This window comes from Sus scrofa, chromosome 8 (assembly GCF_000003025.6).
Source record: "Sus scrofa isolate TJ Tabasco breed Duroc chromosome 8, Sscrofa11.1, whole genome shotgun sequence".
NCBI lineage: Eukaryota > Metazoa > Chordata > Mammalia > Artiodactyla > Suidae > Sus > Sus scrofa.
The window spans coordinates 131,240,239-131,265,358 of NC_010450.4; the positions used below are offsets into that span (position 1 = coordinate 131,240,239).

General features: G+C 40.6%; 1 long non-coding RNA gene across 2 annotated transcripts; it reads right to left on the reverse strand.

The window, feature by feature from the left end:
• LOC106504772 lies at positions 7,892-15,604 on the reverse strand. 2 transcript variants are annotated; one of them, XR_001298539.2, is made up of 3 exons: positions 13,506-13,806; positions 9,658-11,038; positions 7,892-8,715 (listed from the first exon to the last, which is right to left on the reverse strand). It is a non-coding gene; the product is annotated as an uncharacterized LOC106504772 (long non-coding RNA). The 2 variants fall into 2 exon arrangements; XR_001298540.2 differs by lacking the exon at positions 7,892-8,715 and adding an exon at positions 9,073-9,299 and having other exon boundaries at positions 13,506-15,604.

Consider the following 25,120-nt stretch of genomic DNA (forward strand, 5'->3'; position numbering starts at 1 on the left):
TCTTTCAGTATCTATTTCTAATGTCACTAGATCATGGTAACCAAATATAAGCTATGAAATCCTTAAGTCTTTGGGCTTTAAAATTTTCTTTGTAACTAAGCACACAGTGGACTTTTGTCAGTGCTCCATAGACAAATAGAACAATGTACCTCTCTGCTAGCAGATACTCCATTTCTCCAGGTCTTTGTTTAATGTTTTTGGCCATAGCAACCAACCTATTCCAGAGAAGGGTATTAAAGTCTTTAACTATAATCATATTTGACCATGTTTCCCTTGTTTTCTAATACTTCGAATTGATATATTTGCTTTCTATATTGCTTTCTAAATAGCATCTTTCTTCTCCAACTAAGCCGAACAAGTTGAGAACTAAAAGTTAGTGGGTGGTATATACACAACTGGCTCCCTCATTTGAGGGCTCAGTGCAAAATGAAACTATGAACCTCCTTCAATAATCATGAAGAATTTCAAGACAGGGACAACGGAGCCCTAAACCAAGTCCGGAGACTTCTAAGCACAAGGCCCTTGTAAGCGTGGACCCCTGTGCACCTGCCCAGGTAGGAAGACATGAAGCCCGCCTTGGGTGTATGGACATCTAGGTTCCTGTTTGGTTACTAATGGCGATGACATAGGAGACTGCGTGAGAGTTAAATGGGCCTGCTGACTCAGATGTGCCTTACTGATGACTGATACCTATTTTCCTGCCAATGGTCCAACTTTGCAAATGTTCAAAAAGTTCATCATTTACAAATTTGGTAGCACATAAAACTATGTTAAGTGATGACATATAGATAATTATGCGTCATAAAAGAAAGTTCTAAGTAATGTCATTAAGTCTTTTCTCACCTGCTTTTTTTCTTATGGCCACACTCACAGCCTATGGAAGTTCCCTGGGGCCAGGGATGAAATCTGAACCACAGCTGTGGTCTACACAGAAGCTGCAGCAACACGGATCCTTTAACACACTGCACAGGGCCAGGGGTTCAGATCCATGCCTCCTGCAGTCAGATGCTTCACCCACTGCACCATAGTGGGAACTCCTTCTCTCATTTACTTTTTTGCTTTTTCTCCTTTCTCTTATCTTTTGCAAAAAGATTTGCTGCTGAGTCATAGAAGCTGTATGTGCTGGGAGGTGATCTTGCCTTCCTTCTGCACATGCTGTGATTGGCACAGGCAGACACTAGCCACGAGCATTTATCCCACAGCAAGCAGGGCTGGCCTTCAACCCTGTAGTACAGAGGCCACCCCAGGAATGAGAAGGAGGCTTGTCCTTCCCTTCATGGCAATTTCTTTCTTGGCTTTTCTTCTGAGAAGACACAAGGGAAGGACACAATTAGTGTCAACAACGATGTGCTGTGTTTATTTTTCATGGGGTGGACTCCCAACTTCTGAGACCAGTTCTGAGGTCAGTACTCTAGGGGCCACCCAATGGGTTCTTTCTTTCTGGTCTTTGTTGTCCTGGAGGAGTGAAAGCTAAAAAAGAAGGATCACGACATGCTAGACACATGGCAAGTTCCAAAGAGTAAAATACAGCTGTGTGAGACACCAATTGCTCACATGAATTGCAGTTCCTCACACCGAATCAACGGTTGGTAGCAGCTATGCTGTGCATGGGTTCAGACATAGATTCAAATTCAGAGATTTGCAGAATTTACTTAGATATTCTGGCATTGTTAAGGGATGTGTGCGCCAACAAATCAGGGGAAAAGGAGAGAATTATGGATTCTGCCAACAATTTTTAGCCAGTGGATAGGAAAACATTTACATATCTTAAGAGCAAAGTAATTACAAACTTCGGCTAAGGGCATAGCCCCTGACTGAGGATTACAGACTAACTTTGCTTGCAAATTGGGAATAGGAGTTCTCACTGTGGCTCAGTGGGTTAAGAACCTCACTAGTATCCGGGATGCAGGTTTGATCCCTGGCCTCGCTCAGTGGGTTAAGGATCTGGCGTTGCTGTGAGCTGTGGTGTAGGTCAAAGATGTGGCTTGGATCCCCAGTTGCTGTGGCTGTGGTATCGGCCTGCAGCTGCAGCTCTGATTCAGCCCCTAGCCTGGGAACTTCCATGTGCTGTAGGTGAGGCCCTAAAAAAGAAATTGGGGAATAAAATAATGCAAATCTTAGAATAAGTCTATACCCCACTTTTCCTTTATGTTTGCAGTCATTGATAAAACAACTAAAAAGCGGTTCACTGTGTCCCTTCCGTGTCTTAAACAAGGATCTAGTGGAATCCTGATTGGTACTTAAAACACAGACTATATATCAGCCTGCTGAGATAGAAGCCCACCGATGCTTTCATAGGAAAAAACATTTCAAATTAGTTGGAGTGTCATAATTGTTTTCTTAGTACATGAATTCTAAAACTTGGAAAATTTAATATTAAGTATAGAAATTATAAAGACAAACATATTATTCAAGTTTTGAGTTGAAGAATTAGAATATTTGGCATTCTAGATGTTTATCGAATTGAAGAGACTTTTCTCAACCAAAAGCCAGCTTTCTAATTTAATATAAAAAAAAAATTTTTGGTAGTTAATCAGCAGTACCTTGTATTTGCTTTCTATTTCATTGATTTATGTGCTTATCTTTATTATTTCCTTCTTTCTGTATTCTTTAGATTTAATATTATATTCATTTTCCTTTTTCTTTCCATTTATTTATTTTTATTTTTTTGGCTGCCCCTGTGGCATGTGGAAGTTCCTACGCCAGGGATCAAACCTAAGCCGCAGCAGTAAACCAGACCACAGCAGTGACAACACTGAATCCTTAACTCTCTGAGCCATCAGGGAACTCCCATTTTCCACTTTCTTGAGTGAATAATTAGATAATTAATTTTCAGCCTTTCTTGTTTTCTATCATATATACTTAAGGCTACACATTTTTCTCTAAGCACAGCTTTTGCTGTATCTCATAAGTTTAAATAAATAGTATTTTCACTATTTTGCAGTTAACATTTTTTTTCTGATTTATTATATTTTTTATTGATTGATGCATTATTTAGAAGTATATTGCTTAATTTTCAAACATACGGATATTTAAAATTTTTTGTTATATCTAGTTAATTTCTACCATGATCAGAAATTGTATTCTGATTTCAATCATTTGAAATTTGTTAAGAATTGCTGCTTCATGTCCCAAATTTGGTTGCTTTAATAAATAATCCATGTGTACTTGATAAACTCATGTCTTTTAGAATTATTGGGTATAATGCTTTATATGTAGGTCAGTTAGGCCAAGTTTGTTTAACATGCTACTCAAATATTCTCAATTATATTTTGTTGTTGTTGTTTTCTATTTCTTCTATCAGGTACTGAGAGAATGGGGTTAAAAATTTCCTACTAAGGAGTTCCTATTGTGACTCAGCAGGTTAAGAACTCGACATAGGGGAGTTCCCGTCGTGGCTCAGTGGTTAACGAATCCGACTAGGAACCATGGGGTTGCGGTTCGATCTTTGGGCCTTGCTCAGTGGGTTAAAGATCCCGCATTGCCGTGAGCCGTGGTGTAGGTCACAGATGTGGCTTGGATCTGGCGTTGCTGTGGCTGTGGTGTAGGCTGGCAGCTCCTAGCCTGGGAACCTCCATGTGCCGAGGGAGCAGCCCTAGAAAAGGCAGAAAGACCAAAAAAAAAAAAAAAAAAGAACCCGACCTAGTCTCCTTGGTGATATTGGTTTGATCCATGGCCTCACTCAGGGGGTTAAGGATCCGGCGTTGCTGAAAGCTGCAGCACAGGTCACAGATGTGACTCAGATCTGACGTTGCTATGGCTGTGGTGTAGGCCAGCAGCTGCAGCTCTGCTTTGACTCCGAGTCTAGGAACTTCCATATGCTGTAAGTGCAGCCATAAAAAGAAAAAGAAAAAAAAATCCTGCTGATAAAATGAATTCATTTATATCTAAGTACTGTCATTTTAAAATTTGTAGTATTTCAAGTTCAGTCACTAGGTCCAAACTTTTAACTACAGTTTAATTATTTTTAAGGTGTCATGTCCCTTCCTAATTTAGATTAGAGAAATGACATTATATTGACTTATGGCTTAGGCCAGTAGCCGTCCTTTAAAAGCTGTTTGGATGTTAGGAAAAATTTTTAGAAAAATCGCTCAAAAATATTTGAAGCGAGCAATGTAAATGCCATAAGAATGCAAAGATTCAAATTCTAAGTTAATTAAGAATCTGAATATCTTCTTTTCACTAACTGTTAGTGACATTTTGTAAATTTGTCCTCACTGGTATAGAATTCCTTCACAAAATCAAATAATTAAGAACATGCTACTTATATAATGAAAAAATAATGTATATAGGTACACCTGAGTCACTTTGCTGTACAGCAGAAATTGGCACAGCATTGTAAATCAACTATACTTTAATTTAAAAAGATATAGAGGAAAACAAGTACTATGCAACTTAGCATCTCTTTCTAGTTCTCAGAAAAAATTTATAGAATACTAGAATATCAGTTTCCACCCACTTTATACTAAAGTTCGTTTATTTTGGAAAGAAAGAGTACAGAGCGTCTTGTATACATTTTGTGCCCGCCTTTAATTAAGCAAATTCATTTTGCTGTACTAGCGCATAGTGACATGGGAAGTCAAAGCATTATCCACTGAAGTTTAGCATCAGAACATTGACTGGTGAGCTAAAGGCTTCCAAAGAAGCTAGGTTATATTCTAAGACCTATATTATTCTCTTAACCTTATTCCCTTAGATGTCTTCATTAGGTACCCATATAAGTAATTACAATTTCTTTAATTTAGTTTCTCATTGTTAACAACCAATTAAATCCCAAGCTCTGAAGTGTAACTTCACCACAGATACTTCCCTAAGTGTAAAATACGCATGTGCTTAACTATACTTTTTCTTTTCTTTTCTTTTTTTTTTTTTTTGCTCTGCTTTTTAGGGTCACATCTGTGGCTTATGGAAGTTTCCAGGCTGGGGGGTCAAAGCGGAAATAAATCTGATTAGGAACCATGAGGTTGCAGGTTTGATCCCTGACCTCGCTCAGTGGGTTAAGGATCTGATGTTGCCATGAGGTATGGTGTAGGTTGCAGACGTGGCTCCGATCCCACGTGGTTGTGGCTGTGGTCGCTCCAATTTGACCCCTAGCCTAGGAACCTTCATATGCCTCGGGTGTGGCCCTAAAAAGATGGAAAAATAAAAGATTTAGGAGGGAAAATGATCAGGACTTGAAATATCAAGTTGGACTAAGGAGATGAAATTTATGAACTGATGAAAGAGTGGACCTTATGATTCCGACTTGGATTCTTAGGTGGCTGGCAATGCTACCCACTGGGAGAGCATGAGCACAGGAGTAAGAGGATGGCAAGCTGCATCCGATGTGACTGCGGGACATCCAAGTGAAGTCCTGTGGATTTGGAAGTCGGCATCTCGTTTGAGAGTGAGCTCACCTGCGTGTGGGTGGTCACCCATGAGACCAGATTCCTGAGAGAGCACAGCGTGTGAAAAATGTGATTCACCAAAAATGTAATTCCTCAAAATTCTCTGAGGAAACTTCAGTATGTAATACGTTGGTCAGGTAAGGGAAACCCATAAAGAGAAGGGAAAAAAACCCCAAATATTCTTTTTGGAATATCAGGACATCCTCAAAAGAAACACAATTCAGGAGTTTCCGCTGTGGCGAAACGGGATTGGCAGTGTCTCTGCAGCTCCGGGCCACGGGTTCAGTCTCTGACCCCGCATAGTGAGTTAAGGCTCTGGTGCTGCCGCAGATGAGGTGTAGGTTGCAGCTCGGATCTGATGCCTGGCCTGGGAATTCCATGTGCTCTGGGTCAGTCAAAAAAAGAAAAGAAGTAAAATGATTTAAAACTTTCTATGTAAGTCTGACTCAAAAGCCACATAAACCTGAATTTGAAGGAGGTCACGGGACAAAGGTGTAAGTTTTAACAATATCCACAGCTCACTATAGTCTGTCTGCCAGCCAGCTGTACCATGACCATTTGGGAAGCTTGCTTCTTATACTTTTTTACTTTTTTTTAATTTGGCTGTGGGGAAGCTCTGGGGCCAGGGATGGAACCCATGCCACAGCAGTGACAATGCCAGATCCTTCTCCTGATGAGCCACCAGGAAACTCCTCTGGGAAGCTTTTTAAAGACAAACATTCCAAGACCCTGGCCTGGGCTTTCTGATTTAGGGGGTGTTTCTTGAGATTCAGGACTCAACGTCTTTAAAAGCCTCCTCAATCTAACATTCCACCAGCTTTGGAAACTTATTCTTCCTAACACCTTCACCCTTCACCACCCCAGGTTGCATAGTTTAGGGTTTTTTTCTTACAGAAGAAAATAAGGTTTCAGTGTATTAACGTGGAGATACATGGCTGAAGACAGACAGTACCTTCCTGGTTGTCACGAACTTTTGTGACTAAGAGAAACATATAATTGCCAAGCACAGAAACACCTGGAAATGAAAGAGGTGGTTATTATAAAAATAAGCACCTGTAGACAGTATTTATTTTTTTTGAAAAAATAATGGTTTAGAGGAAAAATCTGAGCTATAATAAAATTAATTATTGTTCTTCAAGCCATCCTAAAGGAGGGTTTCCAATGAAAGGATTCAATGTCACCCTTCAGCTATGCATGGCTGCCAGGGAGCGAACTGCTGGGGCTGCTCTTGGACCTGCATTGTGTGACAATCCAGGGAGTTCCAAATAGGTTCACCCATCCAGGAAGCCTCAGGACACTGGTGTTCCTCAAGACATAACTAGGTGGGAGTTCCCATCGTGGCTCAGCAGTCATCAAATCTGACTAGCATCCATGAGGACGTGGGTTCGATCCCTGGCCTTGCTCAGTGGGTTAAAGATCTGGTGTTGCGTGAGCTGTGGTGCAGGTCACAGACACAACTTGGATCTGGCATTGCTGCTGTGGCTGTGGTGTAGGCCGGCAGCTGCAGCCCCAATTCAACCCCTAGCCTGGGAACTTCCATATGTAGTGGGTGTGGCCCTAAAAAGCCAAAAAAAAAAAAAAAGAAAGATCTTACTAGGTGGGCCACAAAGTAATTATTATTCGCCATATAATATTTATTTTTTTAAGTGAACCTTTTAAAAATTATTTATTTGTTTATTTATTTGCTTTTTAGAGCTGCACCCGCAGCGTATGGAGGTTCCCAGGTTAGGGGTCAAATCAGAGCCACAGCTACCGGCCTATGTCACAGCCACAGCAACACCAGATCCAAGCCACATCAATGACCTATACCACAGCTGGTGGCAATGCCAGATCCTTAACCCACTGAGCAAGGCCAGGAATCCAACCCACAACCTCATGGTTCCCAGTCCAGTTGGTTTCCGCTGGGCCATGATCATATCATTTTTAAAACTGCTGTTTACACGATCCTGTTTTGGAGTTTCACAGTGAATATTCGCCTACTACAGGCCCTGAATAGTCCTACCATCAAGAGCCCTTTTAATTTTATTTATTCCATTGGTTCCCAAGTTTATTTGACTTTTTATATAAAGCTTGACTTTTGATATAAAGCAATGTTATGGCAAATTTGATTATTCCAATGAGATCAAGAAAAAGTAAATTGGTGATTATCAATGAGCAAAGATGAGCAAAGCCTTAGGATAATTTTGAATACCACTTGATTGTTAATCTTGATAATACACAGTGAAGATAGACTATGTAAGCACATTACTAACAAAAATGACAATTCAAAGGCAATTGAATATAAGGCAATTTAAGGCAATCTATTAACTTTAAGTCTTACAGCTATATTCAGCTTTTTAAAATTATTGGAATAATTTAAAATACTGTTACCTACTCATGAATGTAATTCTTAGGGGCTCAGATTCAATCACTGGCCGAGACCTTCCATATGCTGTGGGCGCGGCCATAAATACAAAACAAAACGAAACTCCAGACACAAATGCAACTGGACTGCAGAAACAAAGAAGCCCGGAACTCACTGTTAAAATTCTCTCTCTCTCTTTTCTCTCCATCTCTGTAGGTAGCCTCATCAATCTTAACCTCATCCAGCTCTGTTTCCCAATCTCCACACACTCACACACACACACACACACACGCCAGTGACAGCTTTGAGTTTTACAAAAGTTATAGGTCCAATCACCTCTCTTTTACTTTTGCAGCTGCTGAGGAAGAGACAGGCCCAGGTAGGGTCACACGACCTTCAAGAAACCAATCAGCTATGACCACGAATCACAGTGTGGGAATGGGATGGTAACCCGGTGAATGGAAAGAGGAAGGTAGGAGGTGATTCTTGGAAACGAAATGCTGAGCAGACAAAGTAATGTGTACCCAGATGTTGCGCTGTTGCCATGACGTCGTAGCCGGGGTCAGGAGAACAGGCAGAGGAATCTTACGTAGATTCAGCCTCCATTTAAGTGGTGCTTTCAACAGTGGTGTAACTTGTTAACAGGTATTTAGAATAGTGGTAGCAGGCAGACATGGTAACTCACAGATATTTATTTAATGAATTGAAAAATAAACAAGTCAAGGTCTCTATCAATTCAGTAGCAGAAATTAATTTTAAAGCATTCTAATTAGGTGTACTAAAAAAACGACTTAGTTGTCAGACGCAGGAGGGATCGTGAGAATTTGCTCAGAATTTCATTCAACCCAGAAACTGCAGATTTGGTTTGGATGCCAACATGTGGGAATTCAGTTGGGAAACTGGCATAGGCATTGCTTGTCATATCCATGGAATGCGATGTACCTGTTGTCTTCTTGCTCCGTCCGGCTCAGTCTTAACACATCCCTGCAAAGGAGGATCGCGCTCAGGACTGACACAGCTGTTGTTTCTCTAAGAAAATTAGGGAATTTATAGATTTCATAAGATGTATTAAGAACCTGGAGTTCCCACTGTGGCTTAGTGCGTTAAAGACCCAATGTGGTCTCTGTGAGGATGCAGGTTTGATCCCTGGCCTGGCTCAGTGGGTTAAGGATTGCCGTGAGCTGTGGTGTAGGTGGCAGATGCAGCTGGGATCCCAAGTTGCTGTGGCTGAGGTGTGGGCCGGCAGCTACAGCTCCGATTCAACCCCTAGCCTGGGAACTTCCATATGCCGTGGGTGCGGCCCTAAAAAGACAAAACAAAACAAAGCAAAACAGGATAGTTTTGAAATATCTCGCCTGTTAGGACACTTGGTTAAGGGAACTGATTCTCAGCATAGATGGTGACTTCAGGAATTCTCCTGTATGTAGCTCTTCAAAGTGAAACTGCTGCTCAATCAGACTAGAATTCAGCTGGAGCTCTGGGACCTAGCGCCCAGCTTGGCTCGACGGTCCTTTTACCTGATGGTACAGTGACACTGTCTATGGGATTACCTGCCATTAAGGAGAGACCTTTTAAAAGGAAAGAGGAGAGGATAAATTCTACATCATTGTTCCTCAACTCTTTAATTATTTACTTTTGGAAAAAAAATATTCTCCAATGTGCAGAGAAGTTGCAAGAATGGTGCAAGAAAGACTTTTATCCTGAACCATTTGATAGTAAGTTGCCCCAATGCCCCACCACCCCGAAATACTTGGGTGTATGATTGCTACCAGCAGGGATGCTCTGTGTAACCCCAACATGCCTTTAACATGAGGAAATCAACACTGACATTTCATGCCCTCTACCTCCCCAGACTCCTTTCAAGTTTTCCAATCATCCCGATAATGTTGTTTATGGGAAAAGGTAGGCAGTCCAGAATCACCTTACCCTTTGTTGGTCTCGCTCTTCAGATATCTTCAGTCTAGACCAGTTCTTCAGTCTTTCCTTGACTGTCACGACCTTGACACTTTTAAAAGTTCACAGAGCAGGTTACACACTGCAGAAGGCCGTTCAAGTGGAGCTCGCCTGATATTCCTTCGGCATTAGTGTCGGTTCATGCTTCCCTGGCAGTGCTACCCCGGAAGTGATGCTCCGTTCTCACGGGGTCTACCAGGCAGGACGTGGTTTAACTTGTCTCATGACTGGTCATGTTAACTTTGACCACTAGATTCACTGGAAAGGTCCTCTTTTCCCCTTGGAAGCTAATAAGCATTTTGTAAGAAGGTATGTCGAAACCATAGAAATACGACACCCCTCCACAAAATTTCAGTGCACTCATTTATTCATTTATAGCCATAGATTCATTTTCTTTTTTGGCTTCTCGGGGTAGGTCAGTTATCAGCATTCTGCAGCAGAACCATCTGCTCATCACCCAGGAATCCTCTGCTTCCCATACGCGGCAAGGCCACGCTCTCCTGGGCGTTCTCAGGAGCCTGCCCTGGCTCAGGGAGAGCCAGAAGAACTGGGGAGTTTATGTTCCCGAGGGCAGGTCTCCATCAATGAAGGATGGAAGTCCACAGATCCATGCCCCGGCCTCCACGATCTGAGATTGAACAACTCAGGACTCAGAGCCTCAGGACTCAGAGCCACTGAGCCCAGTTACCTGCATCAGTACGTTGCCCAATAATACACCCTTTATTGCTGGCTCTCTTCCCTTCTTGTCTAAATTTCCCACCTTCCAAGAACCTCTGCTTCCTGCTGTCAGCTTCCAAGAAGCTACTTGCACTCAAATCCTTCTCTCAAGATCTGCCTCTGGGGCACTCATCCTAAGATTCCTGCCATTCCCACATGAGGAAAACTTTAAAGAAATTCTTTTCCATATTTGCAACAAATGTGTGATCTGACTGGTTATTATTCAGTGGTCCTTTCCAGACTTTGCTTTTCTCTATCTAAAGGAAGGGGGTCCTTCCTCGGGATACCAATCTCCCCACCGAAGTGTGAAGTCAAAGAGATGGACAGGATGAGTCACTTATCTTCAAATGTTCCCTGAGTCTTTTCAGCCTTAGGAAACAAGGCCAACCTATGTTCAAAAAGCGCTGTTGAAAGTTTGCCGAAACAAGGTGCGTCCATGTCATCTGGCCAATCAGCTCCTTGAAGTTGAGGTTTATGTCATTGCTTTCTTGTTCTTTTGCATTTCCATGGTGTCGTATCCTGGGATCTGACCAAAGCATCTGTTTCCCATCCTCCACAGTGTCCTTCTACCGGGAATTGCCATTTTTACTTCATAAAAGCAAATGCATACGGTGCATGGCATTTCTTGAAGACAGGGCTGAAAATAATAATAATGTACTTGTACTTACTATTCTTAACCCCTCCAAAAAAACCACTCAGTACAAACAACTGCTAGACCAGCTCTGTCTGGGAAGAGCAGATTTAGAAAGAAGGGAGGCACTATAGACAGTACCACATATGAGAAAGAAAATATAACGTTTCAGCCTGATACACTGCGGGATGCTGCAGGACGCTGACTCACTTTGCAACTATTGTCCATCCTGGAATGTAGAAAATAACCGAAATCGTCTTTTATGCAATGAATTCAGCTCAAAAAATGACTCCTGACCCTGCCTTGCTACAGGACTAAATGTCGCCAATGTTATTATCTGTATTGGACACTCTGCGTAATTACTTTTCCAAAGGAGCAGACCAAATGATTTCCCAAGTAGAGAAAACTGTCTGTACACACAGTATTCTCCTGTCCAAGCAGCAGGGATAGTTGGACAAACGAAAGGAAGCAAGTCATATTGATGACATTTTAAGAATAAACACACAGTTCCTCCCTAAAAAAGAATGTATTTGCAAATAGCACAACCTGCTAAATCTTGCTGGTCTCGAGGATAGATCCAAACATCCCTCCAAGGGAACTCCGAGTTTTCACAAAGAAAGATTCCATAATTATAAATAAATGGCCCAAACATCTCTATAATTATTGCTACTTTTAAAGTATTACTTGCGTGGAAATCCATTTTATCTAAAGCATATTTTACAACTGATCAATAGTAAGGAATTTAGTCCAAGAAAGGCATGTTTTCCCTTTAGGTAGAAAACGTTATATAAACACACCTCCCCTTCTGCAGTGTGGAATCATTTTTCCCCAGTTCTACCTCTCATCAGAGCCATTGGAGGCTGACATATAAGATCATGGATCAGCAAATGACCTCTAGGCCATCCACCTCTCTGCGAAATCTAGAATTAAAGGACCCTTCCCACTCAAACCAAAGTGCCTTCCACAAAGAAGCTGGTTGGAGGGAACTAACACCCAAATCTTTTCTTTCAACTCCTAGTTTTTGGCCTCAAGAAGATGTACTTAGTTCCAAGGACAGAGTCCAGGGAGAAAAGGGAAGAGGCCCTTTTGATTTGTTTGTTTTATGGTCTTTGAATAGCCTGGAAACTTCTACAGACATTTGCTGAGGAGCTCAAAGTGTGAATCATTGGTTTTCCTGGACTTGATGGTCCGGGACAAACTGCCAGTTCTGATGATGTGTCTTTGTGAAAACATCCTCTCCCACTGATATCTTCTTTCATAGCATTAAAAGTGAGTGTGTGGAATGATTGAATCAAATCTCTTAAAGAAAAGAAAAGCATAAGGATGGCTTTTTAAGATAACATAGTCAGAATGGCTAACATCAAAAAGAACACAAGTAACATAGGTTGGGGAGGAGGTGGAAGAAAGGCAGCATTTGTACACTGTTGGTGGGAATATAAATTGTTGCATCCACTGTGGAAAATAGTACAGTGGTTTCTCAAAAAACTAAAGATAGAACCACCATAAGACCCAGCAATTCCACTCTTGGGTAGATACCCTAAAGAGACAAAACACAAATTTGAAAAGATGCATGCACTTTGAGGTTCATAGCAGCCTTGTTTACAATTACCAAGCTATGGAAGAAACCTAAACATCCATCAGGCGATGAATGGATAAAGAAGATGAGGTACATACATATAGTGAAACACTACTCAGCCATAAAAAAGAATGAAATTTTGCCATTTGCAACAACTCGGATGGACTTGAGGACATTGTGCCAAGTGAAGTAAGTCAGACAGAGAAAGACAAATATTGCAGGACATCAGGTATAGGTGTAATCTAAAAACAAAAACAAACAAAAAAAACCCCTAGTGAATAAAACAAAAAAGAAGCAGACACAGATTAGAAAACAAACTAGTGGTTACCAGTGGGGGGCAACAGGGTGGGGAATGGGAGGTACTAACTATCGGGTATAGGATAGGCCCAAGAATGCATTGTATAACATGGGGAATATAGGCCATATTTTGTAATAACTATAAATGGAAAGTGACTTTTCAAAATTGTATAAATTGGGCTCCAATTTGAGTACTCGTTACGTACGACTGTCCCCAAATCCATTTGTGGACAAAGGATCTTTGAGACTTGAAGCCTGTTACTCATTGCTCCACAAGAAGGCTTTTCGGAATTAAGGCGAAGATCCCATTAGAGGTAATGAGGTTGTGATGACAGAGAACTCACAGCAGCAACGTTTTATCGAGTGCCCATCGCGTATTAGCAACCAGGCTAAGTGTCAAATAAGAATTACTGTGCTAAATCCCAATGAAAATGCGTGTGCTAAAAGAAACAATGGGGACTGAGATTTGGGTTTTTTCACAGGGATCCTCTTGGAAGAAAATGTATCTGGGCCTCAGGAAAGCCAGTCACTGGGAACACAGTGCAAGTCAGAAGAGGGAGTTCCGAGGCAGTGAAAAGGCATGCAGATTCCAGGGCTTACCTGACAATCGAGTCCAGGATACAGCAGTTAAAAGGTCATGTCAGATCTGATCCAGGCAGGTCTCTGTACCTGGAACTCCAGTCCTGCAGACAGCGAAGAGCAACGTCCAGGCAGCAGGCACCACTCAAAGCCAGACAGATGGTGGCGCTGTGATTCTTAGCAGAAGCCTTTCATGACAGCAGAAAGCATTATACAGCCTTCTTGGGGAAGGAATCTGGCAAGGGTTAGGCAATCTATAAGGAACCGTATCGTGAATTAGGGCAAGAATGACAAAATTTCCTTCTTTCATACAATTTCTTTTCTTTTCTTTTCTTTTTTTTTTTTTTTGCATTTTTAGGGCTGAACCTGCAGCATATGGAATTTCCCAGGCTAGGGGTCCAATCAGAGCTGTAGCTGCCAGCCTACACCACAGCTCACAGCAACACCAGATCCTTAACCCACTGAGCAGGGCCAGGAATTAAACCCGATTGCTCATGTATACTAGTTGAGTTCGTTTCCGCTGAGCCACAATGGGAACTCCTCATACAATGTCTGAGCAAGCAAATGGTTGTCTAAGTCATGATCAATTAGTGATGTCTGCCATGAGCACTAGGGGAAGAAGGAGAAACAGACCAGTTATGACTCTCGGGTTCAATAGATGAATCAGGGCTGACTTGAAGCAAAAAGAAGAGGGACCATTATTAAGGGACCCTTTAGGGGATACAGGAAAGGAAAGAAGTTGACTTGGGACCCATCAGTCCAGCTGAGAACTGACCAGAGGGAATGTGCCTGTGGCAATTACGTGCACCTTCATTCATTCCCCAGTCTGTGGTTTTCTTAAGAATTGACTGGAATGTTCCAGTACCCCAGCTTCCTATGTTTCTGCCAAATAAAGACTTAGAGTTTGGTGCCCCATGTTTCCAATTTGCTGTTTATAAAGATCCATGAGTTTCTCAGAGAAAAAAAAAATATTCAGTATGTGCTCTCAGAAAATAATGATATTGAAAAAACATTGATAGAGGCAGACAAAAAGAAGTTAAAACCACTAATTTTTATTATTTTGTCACAAAATTTGGTGGTGCTATTGTTTTGAAACACATCAAAAGAATTTTGTATTTTGCTAAGGGCTCTCTTTGAGAGCTATATTTACATTTCAATATATTTATATTTATCTATTTAAATAAGAAAACACAACTGCCAGCAAAAAAGACGAAAGCATTTCAAAAGCCAGCATATAGTGAACGATTCTTTTTTCTAGTGAGAAACAGGGAGGTGGGTATTTGAAGATTTTTTTTTTTCTCCTTGAAACCACATTCCTGTGGCATTACTCAAATTAAATCCTGCAGTCATTGAAAGTGGAAAGAGAAAATGACTATATTAAAACCAAACAGAAGATGAATCTGGAGCTTTTTATTACATTTTTCTAGGCCTGTAACTTCCCAACCTGTTCTGTTTGTGAAAATAGACAAATATAACTCTCCACAAGAAGAAACATGCTGTCAGTCTCATAAGCCCTGTTTCTTAAAGCAGACTTTGTTTTGAGACACCCAGAGTAAGGTGACTATATGTAGAAATGCCTATTTGAAAATCTTTGTTCTATTTGTGTGGTAACCTCCCAGCTTCTGTCTTACTGGAGGAGAGAGAAAGCTAAGCCACCTATGAAACATTTTTCAAACATGCTTTTTGAGAAAAGAAAGTCATGTCCAAAAAGAAAGCAGTATAGTTTGAAGGACTGCATAGCTTTTTTCCTTGTGCCTTTTTCTCCCTAAAAGAAACTAGATTATTTTTTCCTAGCTTCATTGAAATATAATTGACACATAACATCATGTAAGTTTAGGGTGTATGTACAATGTGATGATTTGACATGTGCATATACGTTGTAAAATGTTTATCAAATTAGGTTAGATAAACATTCTCCACTTCACATAGTTATTTTATTGTAATTATGGATGGTGAGAATATTAAAGCTCTATTGTCTTAGAAACTTTCAAGCATACAATAAAGTATGGTTAAATATATGTCACTATCTACAAAGTGAACCTACAAATAGAAGGTAACGAAGATGTAAAAGCAAAGCAAGATTTCTTTCTTTGTCTTCTGTGCATGCAAATACAGAGAGTTCATTTTTTTTTCTCCCTTCGTGCATTTATGCATTCATTTAAAAAGCATTTTTAGGAGTTCCCACTGTGGCTCGGCAGGTTAAGAACATGATATAGTCTCCATGAGGAGGCAAGTTCAATCCTTGGCCTCACTTGGTGAGTTAAGGATCCAGCGTTGCCACGAGCTGCAGTATAGGTTCGCAGATGCTGTTCAGACCCGGTGTTGCTGTGACTGAGGCGTAGGCCTGTAGATGCAGCTCCAATTTGAGTTCTCGCCCGGGAACTTCCATATGCTGCAGGTGCAACTGTAAGGGGAAAAAAAAATAGCATTTTTAGTGGGTTGAATTGTGTCCCCTCCCACAAAAGATAGGTCCACCCAGAACTTAGGAATGTAGACTTATTTGGAAAAAAGGTCTTTGCAGATGTGGTTAAGCTAAGGATCTTGAGAAGAGATCATCCTGGATTACCTGGGTGGGTCCCAAATCCAATGACAAGGTCCTTTTAAAAGACAGAAGAGAGGAGACACTCTCAGAGAAGAGCAGCCATGTGAAGATGGAGGCAGAGATTGGGGTTATGGAGACACAAACCAAGGAACTCCAGGAGGCACTAGAAGCTCGAAGAAACAAACTAGGATTCTCCCCTAGAGCCTTCAGAAGCAGTGCCTTGAGTTCAGAGTTCCAGCCTCCAAAACAGTGAGAGAATAAATTTCTGTCATTGTCCCCAGCTCATGGTAATTTGTCAGCAGAAATCTAACACAGCATCTCTGAGCACATTTCTTGTGCCATGTATATTGTTAGGCAAGTATCCATCTGTGAATAAGATGTCATCTTGCCCTGCAGAAATCACAACCTGGAGCATGAAACAGACATTTAACAATGTGGGGTTTGGGGTTTGGTTTGGTTTTTGGGGGGTTTTTTTGTTTTGTTTTGTTTTTTCCTTTTTAGGGCCACACCCGTGGCTTATGGAAGTTCCCAGGCTAGGGGTCGAATTGGAGCTGCAGCTGCCAGCCTACGCCACAGCCACAGCCACAGCCACAGCCAAATGGATCCAGACCTACATCACAGCTTAGGGCAACGCCAGATCCTTAACCTACTGAGTGAGGCCAGGGATCAATCTGGCATCCTCATGGATACTAGTCAGGTTTGTTACCACTGAACCATGATGGGAACTCCAACAATGTGTGTTCTAAGTGAAGTCTAGACCAAAGGTCGGGGGCTCAGTTACTGAGAGCCTTCCACTGCCCATGAGCACACCACAGAGGCTTGGTACCCAACAATTACCCCAAGGTTCCAGGGAGGCTTAGGGAACCTGCCTAGAGAAAACAGCATTTTAGCCAGTCTTGAAGAACTCATGGTGAAAGGTTGGAAAGCAGGCTGTAGAGGAGATACCAAACTGAAGGAATGGAAAGTATGAAAGGCACAAAAATGTGTCAAGGAGAGAGGTGTCCACTTGGCACAGACGAGTCTGCAAATGCATTTGTTGGATCTGAATTGCAAGAGGCATGTGCCCTGCTGAGGAGTTATGGTAGTGAGTGAAGGCAGATTAGGATGTTTTGGGGGGTGGGGGGGTGAGGGAAGGCGAAGCAAGAAGACAGTGGAGAATTATAATCAGTGAAAGGACAGGATCAGAGTTGATTTTAGAAAAATAACCCTAGAGGAGTTTTTTTTCTTCTTCTTAGAGACATACCTGAAGCATATGGAAATTCCCAGGCTAGGGGTCAAATCAGACCTGTAGCTGCTGGCCTATACCACAGCCACAGCAACTTGGGATTTGAGCCACACCTGTGGTCTATACCCCAGCTTGCAGCATGGCCGGATCCCTAACCCACTGAGCAAGGCCAGGAATCGAACCCACATCCTCATGGATACTAGTCGGGCTCTTAACCCACTGAGCCACAATGAGAACTCCTCTGCGGGATTTTTATTTCAATTATTAATTCACGTTTTTACCCATAAGTATCCCTTTTCTCATTCCCCATCAGGTAGTCGTAGGTTCACATCTTCCTTGCCTTGAGGAAGGTTTGAGGCTTCTGTTTTCAAAAGCTTAAATCCATTGAGACGATGGGGTTTGAGGAGGGTGCCTCTTAGAGAAGGAGAAAGAAAGAGATAGAAGAGAGATTTTTCCTAGGCTGAAAAGCAGTTTCGCTCCCAGATTGGAGACCAGATGAGGCTGAGGGTTTGAAAGCAGTGTAGACCAAATGGCCATATGTTACACCTGAGATGCTGGGCTCTGGGTTCGGGGCTCCAGCTTCACTGGATACTGTGAGCCAGGAGAGGCAAGGCGCAGCACAGCAAAACATCAGACTGAAGGCTCCCCACCTGCTGGGGCATCAGTTTCTGCAGAAACCTGTGTGGTCTCATCACTGACAACTGGAGGGGTACCCAAGCTTTGGCTCTCGGCACAAACCCCGTCAGGGAAGTGCATGCTAAAAATGAGTGAGGTCGAATTTTCCACAAATGCAACCAAATGGAGTCTTGGCATCTAATTCAAATAAAGACTAAAATGAAATATTATACTGAGTCTCTGGACAAAGATTTATAGCCCTTAATCAGCAAGAGTGTTATGGGGGAGATTACTAACTGTATCTAATATCTCCCCTTCTCCTTTTTCTTAGAGTAATAGAACTCCAGAGTGTAGCTAGGTTCACAGGCACCCAGAATCAAGTCCAGTGAGCCCTGCAGTGGGCACCTGACTAAGCTCTGGGGTTTGAGGCATGTGTGCTGCTTCCTGAGCACACCTTTAAAAGGGCAGGGGTGTTATCTTCCCTCCCCACAAATTAGAGTCAGGGAAGACATCTCAGATGATGCTGACAGCGATAATCCAAAGGGTTGTAGACATACAAGAAGGACTCCGGACCTCTGGCAACTTTGCAGAATGGAGTTCCCGCACGAGCCGGGAATTTACATGAAATAAACTTCTGTCTTGTAGACCACTGTTGTTCAGACCCTAATCGAATAAGGTGAACCTCCATTCTTACTAACACCCGTGGGGAAGAGGAATTGGAACAGGGAGCGATCACTGGTGGGGAAACGGTAGTGAGCGGAGTTGACGGCGGTGTGGGAGGGAGAAGAGAGCTGGACTGAAGACCAGCTCCACAGGACGTGGTGATCAGTTATCCGCAGAGGGCAAAAAAGAGAAAGAACATGTGATGGTAGTTTCCACATGAGATTGGTATTAATGGTGATAATGTCTATTGAGACAGAAAATAATTGAGGAGTAAGGCTCAGGAAGAAGAGGCATAAAATAGTAAGACAAAACAAGAAGCTATTGGGCCCAACAGGGACGTCTATGTTCTGCTGGTTCCCTTCTTACCAATGAAGAAAGTTACTGGAAGCGACAGCACATTGTAGTAACAGTAATAGGGTCTGTCACTGACAACTTATTCAATATTCAGTGAGTGTTTCCATGCAGTTTCCTCGGTTTTCAGATAGCCTCTGCCATAGACGGCAGTGACTGTCACGATTTTGCTCAATTATTGAGTTTCCACAATGCTCTCAGGGTAAGGTCAAAGTAAGCCATCTATGAGCTTGAGCACAATCAGGATACTATAATGATAGATACATGTTATTACACAATTGTTGAACTCACAGAATGTGCCACACAAACAATAAACCCAAATGTAAACTTTATAATAATGATGTATCAATGTTGGTTCATCAACTGCAACAGATGTGCCACTGTGATGCAGGATATTGATGGTGGGGAGGCTGCTTGTGTGGCAGGAAGAGGGGATGAAGGGAACTCTTATTAACTTAAAATTGCTCTAAAAAATAAAGTCTATTAATTTTTAAAAAACACATGTGTGGGCTTTTTTGACAAATAATAAACAGCCCTGATCTTCCTTTCTATTCCAGTTTAAGGAAATCAAATTATTTTCCTTTAAAAGAAAATCAAATGCAGGAGTTTCAGTTTCCCTATTCTCCAATATTTGCAGGTATATATAAAGATAGTTTTGTTGTGAGCCACACAGGAAGAATCGGGAGCTTGGGCTTATCAGACACAACTTAGAATAGATTTACAAGGAGATCCTGCTGAATAGCATTGAGAACTATGTCTAGATACTCATGTTGCAACAGAAGAAAGGGTGGGGGGAAAAATGTAATTGTAATGTATACATGTAAGGATAACCTGACCCCCTTGCTGTACAGTGGGAAAATAAAAAAATATATTAAAAAAAAGATAGTTTTGGACGATTATGCACATCTGTTCGGCATTTCAAAGGTAGTGAGCCCATACAGATTGCTGTATTTTCCTTTGTGGAAAGTAAATAAACATTTTTTTATTGAAAGAACAACCGTGGTTATATAAGTTTATTTAGGAGTAGAATAATCAAGCCAGCATGGTCTTTAAGAGTTTGGCTCCAGAGTTCTCACCTTGTCGATTCCTGGCTTTATCAACCATCAGATATGGTTCTTGGGCAAGTTTTTGTTACATCCTAAATTTTATTTTATCTCTAAAGTGGAGTTAATAGGAATACCCATGCTTCATTGATTTATTGGCAAGACAGTGAGAAAATGTATGTAAAGCACCTAGTATAAGGTGTGGCACAAAAAACGACTCAATAAATTCATGTTTCGTGATTGTAGGATATTTTCCAGTCACCAAATAACTAATGTCTTAGAGGACAGTCAATCATTTACTGAGCAAGAACAGAACTGAGTCCTGAAAACCCTGACTTCCAACACTAGCCATGATTGAAGGAACAGGTATTGGACTTAATCTCCTATGATTAACAACTACGACATGGGGCGAAAACTACAACAACCAAAAAACAAAACCAAAAACAACACGTGAAGCATCTCTTCCCGGGCTTTAGTTAACAGGCAGCTCAGGGCTGAGATCTTTGAGAGACACGAAGCTCCAGTGAACACCAAGTTCACTCTGATTTACTGAGGGCAATTTCCAACCTGGGGCCCAAGGAAACTGAGCCTGAACAGGGAGCAGCAGGCTTGCTTGTCCATATAACACAGAGATTGAAGTTTGGGACCGCCAAAGCAGCTGGAATTTGCATCTCAGGGCACCAGAAATAAGGGAGCTTCGCAGAGAAGGCCCCAGGAGTCTCCATGGTTGTCCTTTTGAGTCTTTGACTGGGTGCTTGTGGGTACATGGGGTCCAACTCAGAGAGGTCTAGGAAGGACGGTAAGCCCAGAGAATGGAAACCCCAGAGAAGGATGTGGGAGACAAGGGAGGGAATGCCAACAAGCCATGGCTGAGACCCCAGGAGAGTCATGGTTTAGGAAGAGGACCTCTCCAGCCCTAGCGTTAGGGCTGCTCTGGCTCCACCCTAACACAGCTTCGCCCTCAGGAAAAATGTGCTGAGCTGCCAGTAAACTAATTCTCTACCAGAATAACACCCACCATGCTTTACAGGAAGACAAATCCACAATCTCTACAGTATAGCACTCCATTGTCCAGCAAGAAAATTTAAAACTTACGAGGCGTATGAAGAATCAGAAGAGTATGACAAAAATAGGAGGGAAAGAAGGCAGTAGAAACAGACCCAGAGGTGAGACATGTGGGAATTAACAGACAAGCCTTCAGGAAACTATTATTAAAAATAGCCAAAAATCTAAAGACAAAGATAAATGAGTGAACGCATGTGGGATCTCAGTAAATAATGGAAACTAAAAGAGAGCCTGGAAAGCAAAGGAAAATTGCAATACAAGAATTAACCAAAATGTAAAGATTTTTGCTGAATTTGGCTTAATAGCAGTTTGGATACTACAAAAGAAAAGATTTTGAAGATAGCAGATAGAAACGATGCAAACTGAAACACATACAACAAAGATTGCACCACCCCCCCAAAAGAAAGGTGCTTCAGTGACGCGTGGAGTAATATCAAGTCGTCTAACATCTGTGGAGTAGAAGTCCCGGAAGAGAAGAGAGCTTTTGTCAGGGGGAAAAAAATAATGTTAAAGAAATAATAGTAAAAGAAATCTCCAAATTTAATAAAAAATAAAAACCACAGAGAACATTGTCTATCACCAAATAACTAATGTCCCCGAGGACATCTATTCCTGTCCTCAGCAAGAACTGAACGTTTTTAAAAAATTAATCACATTTTATTGAACCCAGTATAATATCATTTCAACATATGATCCGTTTAAAAATCATTTTATTAAAGTGTGATTGATTTACAATATTGGCTCAATTTCTGCTGTGTGGCAAAGCGACCCAGTCATGCATATCCATACATTCTTTTTCTCATATTATCTTCCATCATGAAGAACTGAATATTTTCAAACTTAGTTTTAAGAATTCCAACTTCTCATTCTGGTTATGATGGAGGAATAAACCACAAACAGGATAAACACAAAGAAAACCACATCTAGGCATATTGTACTGCAATTGCTTTAAACCAAATTAAAAATAAAATTTTCAAAACATTCAGAAGAAAAAGATGTATTACCTACAGGACAGCAACAATAGAATAACCAATACTTTTTCATCAGAAATAATACAAGCCTAAAAAGAAATATACATCAAAATGTAAAAAAAATAAAATAAACATTCATGTACAAACAAAAAAAAAAAAAAGAAAAGAAATAATACAAGCCTGAAAACAATGGAAATGGCAGTTTTCAAATACAAAATAAGAAAGAAATTAGGAATTTAGACATTAAGCAAAAATTTTCATCAAAACTTAAATCCAATGAAGATATTTACAGATAACCAAAGTGATAAATTGCACTACAGGATGTTGAATAAACTTACTCAGGTTAAAGGAAAATTATGCCAGACTGAAACTCAAGTCTACATGGGTGAATAAAGAATACCAAAACTTTTTCTGCTTTCTTAATTTCGTTAAAAAGAAATGAATTCTTTGAAACATGAGTAATACTGTGTTGTGGAATTTGTAACGTGTAGAAGCAATATATATGACAAATAGCACAAAGAAGAGAAAAGGGAAATGGAAAAGTATATTTATATATGTTTTTTATGTCATATGTGAAATGTTATACTGTCAATTCGAGGTGCACTGTCCTAGGTCAAGGATGTCTATTGTAATCCCTAAAGGAACCATTAAAGAAATAAAACAGTGAGACCACAGGTCAAAAGGGGAGATAAAAGTGGAAGAAATAATGAAAAAGTAAGAAATGATGAAAAAGAAGGGAGGACAGAATGGCTATCATTAATAAGTCTGCAAATAACAAATGCTAGAGAGGGTGTGGATAAAAGGGAACCCTCCTTCACTCTTGGTGGGAATGTAAATGAATACAACAACTATAGAAAACAGTATGAGGTTCCTCAGGAAACTAAATATAGAATTACCATATAATCCAGCAATCCCACTCCTACACATATATCTGGATAAAACTTTCATTCAAAAAGATACATGCACCCCCATGTTCATTGCATCACTATTCACAATAGCTTAGACATGGAAACAACCTAAATGTCCACCAACAGACGAATGGATTAAGAAAATGTGGTATATATACACAATGGAATACTACTCTACCATAAAAAAGAACAAAATAATGCCATTTGCAGCAACGTGGATGCAACTAGATTCTCGCACTAGGTGAGGTAAGTCAGAAAGAGAAAGACAAAACCATATGATATCATTTATATGTGGAATCCAAAATATGGCACAGATGAAACTGCTACAGAACAGAATCATACACACGGACATGGAGAACAGACTTGTAGTTGCGGGGAGACTTGTAGTTGTGGGATGGACTGGCAGTGCAGGGTTAGTAGATGCAAACTATTACATTTAGAATGGGGAAGCAATGGGGTCCTGCTGTATAGCACAGGGAACTATAGCCAATCACTTGTGATAGAACGTGATAGAAGATAATATGAGAAAAAGAATGTGTATATATATGAGGTTACTTTGCTATACAGCAGAAATTGGCATAACATTGTAAATGAACTATACTTTAATAAAATTTTTTAAAAGACAGGAAAAGAGAGGAGAAAAAGAGAAAAGATAGATGAGGAAATAGAAAACAAACAAATACTAAAATGGTAGACTTAACTCTAACTGTATAAATCGTTTTATTAAATGTAGAGGCACTAGACAACCAGTTAAAAACCAGAGAAGCAAGATCCAACTATATGCTGTCCACAAGGGCATCTCTTCAAATAGAAAGTCATAGGTTGAAAGTAAAAGGATGGAAAAAAGATATACCATGAAACGCCACGCATAAGAAGGCTGGAAAGGCTATATTAATATCGGACAAAGTGTACCATTTATAATTGCATCAAAAATAATAAAATGCTTGGGAGTAAATTTAACCAAGGAGGTGAAAGACCTATACACTTAAAACCAGAAGACACTGGTAAAAAAGGCAAGACAGACACAAATGGAAGATACTCTGTGCTCATGGATTGAAAGAATTAATAGTTAAAATATCCATACTACTTAAAGTAATATACAGATTCAAGGAGATTTCTATCAAAGTCCCTATGGCATTTTTCACAAAAATAGAACAAAGAATCCTTTTGTGGTTTGTATGGAACTGCAAAAGACCCCACATAGCCAAAGCAATCCTGAGAAAGAAAAGCAAAGCCAGAGGCATCATACTTCCTAATTTCAAACTGTGTTATAAAGATATAGCAATCAAAACCATATAGTTTTGGGATAAAAACAGGCACATAGACCAGCGGAATAGAACAAAGAGCCTAGAAATAAACCCATGCATATACGAGCAAGTAATTTTTGGGCAAGAGCAACAAGAACACATGATGGGGAAAGGACAGTCTCTTCAATAAATCGTGCTGGAAAACCTGGATATTTACACTAGTCACAAAAATTAACTCAAAATGGATTAAAAACTTACATGTAAGACCTGAAACAATAAAACTCCTGGAAGAAATGAGTAGTCTCCTTGACCTCAGTCTTAGCAATGACATCCTGGATAAGACCTCAAAAGCAACAGCAACAAAAGCTAAAATAAACAAGTAGGACTATGTGAAACTAGAGAGCCTCTGAACAGCAAAGGTCAATAAATTAAAAGGACAACGTACAGAATGAGATGAGATATTTTAACCATATCTCTGATAAGGGGTTAATATCCAAAACATACATAAAACTTACACAGCTCAACAGCAAAGTGAGAATAAGTTTGCCAGAGTTTTTATTCTACATTGTTTTATGTTCAGTATTTTTATATTATGCCTGGGTAGGATAACTTCAATGTTTTATGTAATGTCACAAATATTGAAGCATTGGATGCTAAAACAAAACGCAATTCTTGAATTTCCCAATTGATCTATCCTTTCACAGCCATCACCTCATTTGGTTATAGGTGTAAAGCAGTCTTTATAAAGCAGAGGTACAAAGCGGAAAAATATGAAAGAGGAGTTCAGCTTCTCTGCATCTGCCTGAGACTCCTGGCTACCCCAGACATACATTTTCTCTTTCATCTTTTCCAAATTAATCTTCCTCTCCACCTCATCAAAATGTATCAGTCAAGGTTAAAGGGAAGCAGCATGGGTCTATATTTAGATGAGAGACTTAAAGAGGTACTTGCAATAAGCTATTATAACTACTATTGTTACAAGTGGTTTTGTTGGATTACAGAGGGA